Source organism: Cryptomeria japonica, chromosome 7, assembly GCF_030272615.1.
Source record: "Cryptomeria japonica chromosome 7, Sugi_1.0, whole genome shotgun sequence".
In the NCBI taxonomy this organism is placed as follows: domain Eukaryota; kingdom Viridiplantae; phylum Streptophyta; class Pinopsida; order Cupressales; family Cupressaceae; genus Cryptomeria; species Cryptomeria japonica.
Genome location: NC_081411.1, coordinates 405,518,926 through 405,526,582, shown reverse-complemented (window position 1 = coordinate 405,526,582; position 7,657 = coordinate 405,518,926). Strand labels below are relative to the sequence as shown.

The 7,657-nt window shown below is 35.7% G+C and overlaps 1 non-coding gene across 1 annotated transcript; it reads right to left on the bottom strand.

Annotated features, from left to right (window-relative positions):
* Window positions 1–2,007: 2,007 nt before the first annotated feature.
* Window positions 2,008–2,081, bottom strand: TRNAN-GUU (transfer RNA asparagine (anticodon GUU)). The gene has a single exon. It is a non-coding gene; the product is annotated as a tRNA-Asn (tRNA).
* Between the last annotated feature and the right edge of the window lie 5,576 nt (window positions 2,082–7,657).

Below are 7,657 nucleotides of genomic sequence, written 5' to 3'. Positions count from 1 at the left end.
TCCTGAAACCATACGCTTTGATCATCTTTGTCTTATACAGGAGGTGTCATTCCTGAAACCAGACTGAATCTCGATCTTATCAATCTAATCAATCAAGCTTTATCAATAATCAAAAACCACATCACCGTGATCGTAGAACTCGCATTTTCATCAACCACAGTTGCAGAAATCAAATCATTTCTAATCAGGATATCAATTTCACAAAGATCCAAAAACTTCAAATGTCAATTATCTCAATTCATCTCCCGAGGGGGCATCATCATACCGCAACTTATCAATCAATGTCTCGGGCATCCTATCGAACTAATATCATCATCAAAATGAGATTATTATTTTAATCAATGTGTCATCACACCTCGCTTCAAAGAGGGGCAAAATCTATACACCTAAAAATGGTCTAAAAATATTTAATTAAATAAGCAATTATTAATTAATCCCCCTTCCTAATTTAATTGAATTCTTTAGGCAATTTGATTAAATTTATCCCTTTCATCTACTTGTTAATAAATCTAAGGATTTATTTAATAGGTTCATTTCAATAGTCCCCTTTGATTAATTAATTCAAATTAATTAATCTTCCCCCCCATTGTAATCAATTATTCTAATTCTCTAATTAATTAAAATAAATCAATTTATGAGTTGTTGAGAATTAATTAGTCTTTTCCTATTATTTGAATTTTTAAATTCAAATTACCCACATGCCTCCTAACTTCTAACCACCTAACCTAACCATCCCTCTAACCTAACCCATTCCACATAACCTTGGCTTTGCCTAACCCTATCCTATCTTGCACATTCTAACCTCTTTATCCTAACCTCCTATGGTGTGGATATTTTCTTCTTGAGACACATGGCACTTTGGCCACATGTCTCCTCTCTTGGACACTTGCCCTTTTATGAGCAAGGCTCCTTGGCACTTGTCACCATAGAGATGACAAGTGTCCTTTCCTCCAACCTCTTCTCCAACCTCCTCCAATTTCACCCTTGATATCTTCAGACTCAATCTTGACCGTTGATTCCTGCCACCTCACCCCTGGCCTTGGAAATCCTATAAATATCCCCTATTTTGGAGAAATAAGGATCCCGTCTCATTATCAATTTAGGCATTGTTACGATAGGCATATCATTTGAGCATTGCTTTTATAAGCAATTGCATCTTAGATTTAGTTTAATTTGATCATTTTCTAGCATAATTGTTGAATCATGTATCTTAATCAATCTCTTTTATAGCTTATTTGCATCATCATCATATCTTAATCATGTATATCATTAGCTTAATTAGTCTCTTGGATGAATCTAGCATAATCAATCTCATCTTTGCATATCATTATCATTTCAAATCCTTCGTCTAGGTGTAGTCAAGTCACTAAGATTACTTATCCAGATCTAAGAGAAAATCCATACTCGCATCTCTTAGGAAGCGATAGGTTGCTTTGTCATGGTTCATCTTTGTTTTCTTATTATTTTCTAACCATGCTTGTAATGATCTATTGAGTGTTTTGTGTTGCAGCTACAGTATCACACTTCATAGGCACGACAGTAATAGCTCTGGCACAAAACATTCAATGTCAGCCACAAACACATTTGTAACGGCTTTTTTATTATTTTGTACATCTAGAAAACTGGTATGTAACCATAAATTTTATCTGAAATTGATTATTTTGTTTATAAACAACTTGAATCCCATTGTAGGTCGCCTCTCGGCGAAATAAACTTAACTATACATACATATTTTGTGTTGCAGGTTTTTGTGCTTCAATGAACAAAACTACTAACAATGTACATCTTATATTGATGCACATTCTTACATTGCTGCATTTTAGAATTTTTAGCAGAAGCAATTCTTCAATCACCATTAGTTGAGTAAGAAAGCCAATACTATCAATCCATTTCATAGGACAGTATGATTTTGCTTTTGTAACTTGGAAAAGTGAATATTTTATGGTGAATAAAATAAATCAAGCCACAAATATTTGAAAGTACAGTTCTCAGTTGAAAAGGAAAACCCACTAAAGGGAGGGGTTGAACCTCTGACCTTGTGGTTAACAGCCACATGCTCTAACCAACTAAGCTACTCCAGCTAACGTTGGCTGACATTTTACAAAATATTTAATATTTTTAATTTTAAAATATCAGATGAAAATAAAATATATTCACATTCTATTATGAATGAAGTTGCATTATCATCATATATAGTTTACAGGTATTCTTCACACAAAAGAGCATGTTTAAGGCATCATGTTGGTGTTCTAACATACGATCTTATGTCAGTTATTAATTTACTTAGCATCTTTCAACTTTTTCATGTGAAAGTACAATGGAAGATAAGTTTTTAGATCCTAAACTATCCATTTATTTATTCACATAGAAAGCGACAACAATGAAACGAGTGTCATCCTCATTGAAATATATAAAATAATGAAATTTGGATTTTATAAATCTTTTGAATCAAATTTTGGTATCACAATTTTGAAGACAGTTTGAGATCTTAGAGAGGTTTTTTTCAGGTCTACAAATGATTACTTCTTACCTTTTATCATTTAGTATTTAGGTTATGTCATATTGATTTCTTCAATCAAGTCCCCATGTATAAAAGCTATCTTCACATCCATTTTTTCAATCTTAAGATCAAAAGATGCTACAAATGTTAAGAATAAACAAATGGATTTTCGCTTGGTAATTGAAAAAAAATTCTTATCATAATTTTGATTCAGTTAACTTAGGAATTTCCTTTTATAATCAATCTAGTCTTGTACTATTCAACTTTGTCATCTAAACCAAATTTCTTCCTAAAGACTCATTTGCAATCAATAGGATTTCCACCTTTTGGCAATTGAACTCCAAGCTATCATTCTTCTGTAAATAAAGCATCTCACCATCAATGACCAAATTTTAGGACTCTTTATCATCCATCTCCATTTCTCAACTCATAGCTTAGGGCTCAATAGTGTTAGTAATCAAATGAAAAATGCATATAAAATCAACCGAACTATATACCTCTTTCATTTTTTCCTCTATTGTGTGGATTTCTTCAAAGTTTGAGGTGGAGGTTATTCTTTCAAACTCTTTGAGCAATCTATATAGGGCTTTTCATCAAATCTATCCTAAACAAGTCTTGTTCAACCTTAGTTGCAGCTATCTCAATTTTTAGTTCTAATAGCATTGAGACTTTACACTCCAATCAAGTTGCTCAACTATATAAAAGGAGCCTTAATATCTCTAAATATAACATTCAAGATCTCTCTTATATTATTTGACACCATCACTTGGTAATCAATGAAAGCACATTCTATTGTGTTATAATCCAAGCTTAACCCATTCTCCTTGGGTGCATGAGCATATGCACCACTATCAAATACTCAAAGCTACTAGAGAGAAGGAATTTTAATTATTTGAAACTTAAAGGGGATTTTATCCATAAGTGTTGATAAAGGAAACCTATTAATTAACACATGATAATGACTACCTTTACACATCATTTTTAATCCAAACTAACCCCATTGAACATACTCTTTACTCCCTTCATCAAATATCTATTATGCACTCTACAAAATTATTTTTCTATGTAGTGTAAGATTTTTAATTATGTTATGTAATTCCACTCTCTTTACACAATCCATCAAATGAAATTGAGCAATATTATCAATAATTCTTAACACCTTGATATTTATACTTATCTAATTTTCCACAAGAGCCTTAAGATTTTTTAATTAACTAAAGACCTTAGATTTGTGCTTGAGAAAATACGGCCAAGTGTACCCCTAAGAGAAATCATCAATAAAAAATATAATATAGTGATATTTCTAATAAAGACACATCTACGAGACTAAACACATTAGTATGAACAAGATCCAAAATCTCAAAAGATCTATGCGAGCTCAAACTAAATTAAACACAATTTTATTTTCAAAATTAAGAGAAAATTCAATTAACTCTTCTAAACAATTTCTTTTTATGGTCTTAAGACCCTTCTCACCAATTTGATCCATATGTTCACATACCACAACATAATCTTCTAATAACTTGATTTTTAAGATAAAATCATGTTTGAAAACCCACCTCCCATTTCCCCTTGCTACAAGTTTTATTGTGACTTGCATCATTGTTACAAGGCATGATATAGCTAATTCTTTTTTTTCTAAATATTGACCCTATATGTGTAGATACTAGAAATAACACTATTCTATGTACATTGAACAATGTAGGTGAGATAGCATTAAAGAGGAAAATAATCAATACATAAAATATTGCATATCTCAATATACATTTAACTTTGCATTGCATCATATTAAGACAAGCTCAAATAACAAATTTCATATCTCAATATACATTTAACTTTGCATTGCATCATATTAAGACAAGCTCAAATAACAAACTCCTTAATAGGTGTGTTTTTTATTAAGGTAAAAGCAGGTTTTGAAGGGGCCCCGAAACCCTTTATAAGCAGAACTTAAATAGAAAAAACAAAGAGATACAAAAAGGAATAGACCATCAAAAAGCCAGCAGAAAACCAAAGAAACCCAGAAAAAGCCCCACAAAGCCAGCAAGCTAGCTGGACTCCAAGAGAGAAACTAGTTGATTTTTTCCAGGGCATTCGCCAGGGTGTTGCTAATTTCATGTAGCTCTTTGATGTTATCCTTGATATTAGGGAGATCCTTTGCAGAAGCAGCCACAACTTTCTTGACACTAGCCCTGGTCCTCTTCGCAATGCCACCAACCAGAGTAACTTCACCGCTAACAATCTGGATAGTCTCTTTGTCCAAGTCAAGTTCCACTACCCGTTTTGGAGAGTTGGTATGATCAATGACCTTAGCTATATCCTCCAGGTTTTTAGTGACAGCAGATAGGATACTCAGGATAACGCCCATTAGATTTTTCATCGCCTCTCTCCCTTCTTCCAGCAATTTAACCTTATCCTCCATATTCTGCTTCCAATTTATCTAGTCTTTGTTTTCTTCCTCCCTCTTCTCATCCATGTTTTTCCCCTTTTTTCTAGGTTTTTCTGGAGCGGGGAATTCATCTGTCATAATCCATTCTCGCCTCAGTGAGTCTCTTGAGGTTATCCAAGAGAAGCCCTTTATCTGCACTTTCCTTAGCCTCACTAACTCTGTCCTTAGTCAGGTCCTTTTCAGAATATTTGTTCATTTCCTTCTCGGAATTCACATCAATTTCCTCATTATCCTTGAAATCCACATCCTCCATAGGATGGTTGTTGTCCTTACCAGGGCAATCATTGAGGATAGGGCTTTCATTTCCAGGCTCATTATCATCACTTTCTTCCTCATTACCTAGCTCCTCATCATTCCAGCTATCTTCACCATTGGAGTCATCAGTCTCCATTTCGTTGCATTCCTTATCAATTTCCTTTGTTTCCATCCCAGGGGCACTTCTTCTTTTTTGCTAGAGGACGCCTTCTCCTTGCTAGAGTCTCCTCCCTCCATCTTTCTCTTACTCGGAGAGGCGGATATCCTATTGTTTTCCAGTAGGGCAAGGGTTTTACAATGCTCATAGATGAGAAGAAAAAGCCCACAGTGGAGAATCGGGCTAGAGGGATTTTTACTATGTTTATTGAGGGACATGGAAAGGGACCTAAAAAAGTAGTAGGGTAGAGATACCTTTTTTTCATGTTTGAAATGATTTCAGAGAACAAAGTGGTAGGTGTGGGCCCTAGAGAATCGACCCTCAACCGTGATGTATTCCATAATTGCATTCAGAACCCATCCCCAAATTTTCTTAATATTAGCTTCTTCGTCGTAGCCCCCAGTGGCTTTGCCAAATTTAACTCTCTCTGTCTCTTTCCGCAGGAGCAGATTGACCGCATTGTTGGAGACTTTAAGGTCTCGAAAGAAATTAAGCCTAGTGTGGGGCATACCATTCACTATAGCTATGAGCCCAATGTCCAACTTGAACTTAACTCCATAGATTTTAAAGGAGCCATTAGACCAATTTTTAGAAATCTTGGAAATGGCGAGGTTTACCCTACCTTTATCATAGTCCACGAGCTTCTCCATGAAGCTTGTGAGAGAACCCTTTTCTAGTTTTGCCCACACTTTCGGCATCTCTTTCCAAGTCGATGTATATTCTGGTTCCTCCCTTCTTAGGTCTCCTCCCATCTTCGGATTTGAACTATCTGCTCTGTTTCTCTGCAAACTAAGCCCTTCTTTCCCAAAGTTTCTCAAGATTTTGAACTGGGAAACCCACAAAGCGTGTGGAAAAATATTAAAGATTGTTGGGGATCTACCACTTTGCCAAGTAATGATGACCTTTCCATCAAGGCATAAATTATTCATAATACCTGTCATGATTATATTGTCCTTCTCTCCCCATATGACGGTCCTTTCTAAGGAGCTCTTTCATGTTTAAATTGAGATCTTCCCCTTGCCAAATCGATTGGGAGTTAGAGTAAACTCCTATATTTGCTAGATAGTCTGCCACACTATTTTTCTCTCTAAAGGCATGTTGAATAATAATTTCTTTAAAACTTGCAATGATCTCCCTAGCTTTCATGATAATATTTTCAATTGACCAAGATGGCTCTGACTCCCCCTTGAGACACTTAATAATATTAAGTGAATCTCCCTCGAGCCATAATTTTTCATAATTAAGACTTTTGGCTAAAATTAAGGTGTTCAGGGCAGCTAAGGCTTCGGAAAAATGACTAGTTTGATTCCCCAAAGGACCAGCCACCGCCTTTAAACAACTTCTAGCAAAATTCCTGACAATGCCCCCATATCCAACTTTACCCAGATTCCCCTTTGAGGCCCCATCAAAGTTAACCTTAATCCTCCCCTGAGGAGGAAAACACCAAACAAGACCTTCTCTTCCTTTCTCCTTGCTAGTAGTAGTGGTGGAGAGGTTCCACCTGTCTTTGAAGTCATCTTTAGCAGCTAGTCCATGATAAGTGCCATAGAGGCATTCAAATATACTCCTATAAATTTTATCTGCCACCACTTCAGGAATAGCCCTTTTATCCCTGAAAATCCTATTGTTACGCTCTTTCCAAATATTCCAAATAACAATCGGCAGAGTGAGTCTCCAGGTCTCCACAATTTTAGGATTAGAATTAGGGCAATGCCATTGCTGCCAGGAATCCCCTAGGGAGTTCGGGAAAACCCAACTTAGGTTCCACCTGCTTAAGATGATTTTCCAGATATCCTGACTAAAAGTGCACTGATTGAGAATATGGCAAGCCATCTCTTCTTCCCTGCAACAAAGAGAACACCTATTAGGAAAAACCTCTCTTTTGAAGGTTATCCAGGGTTAAAACCTTATTTTGGATGAAAATCCAAAAGAAGATGTTAACCTTAGGAACTAACTTCTCGTTCCAAACTTTAGCCCAGATAGGAATTTCTTCCATAGAATCATTATGAATAGCCACAGCTGAGGAAACAGAATATTTCCCATTTGGGGTTTCCCTCCATATCAATCTGTCATCTTTGTTGTTTATAGGGATTTTAGCAGAAAGAGCAATCTGAAGGAACTTGAGCCCCGGACATTGTTGGCTAAAATCAATCCAGTTCCCATTTCTCCAGTAATCTCTGACCAGCTCACCAAACCTTCTTTTGAACCAGTCTTTCTAGTTTTAAGGATTGGGACTTCCTCCGGGGGTTTGTCCAATATCCATCTATCTTCCCAAAATCTTATTCTCCTCCCATCC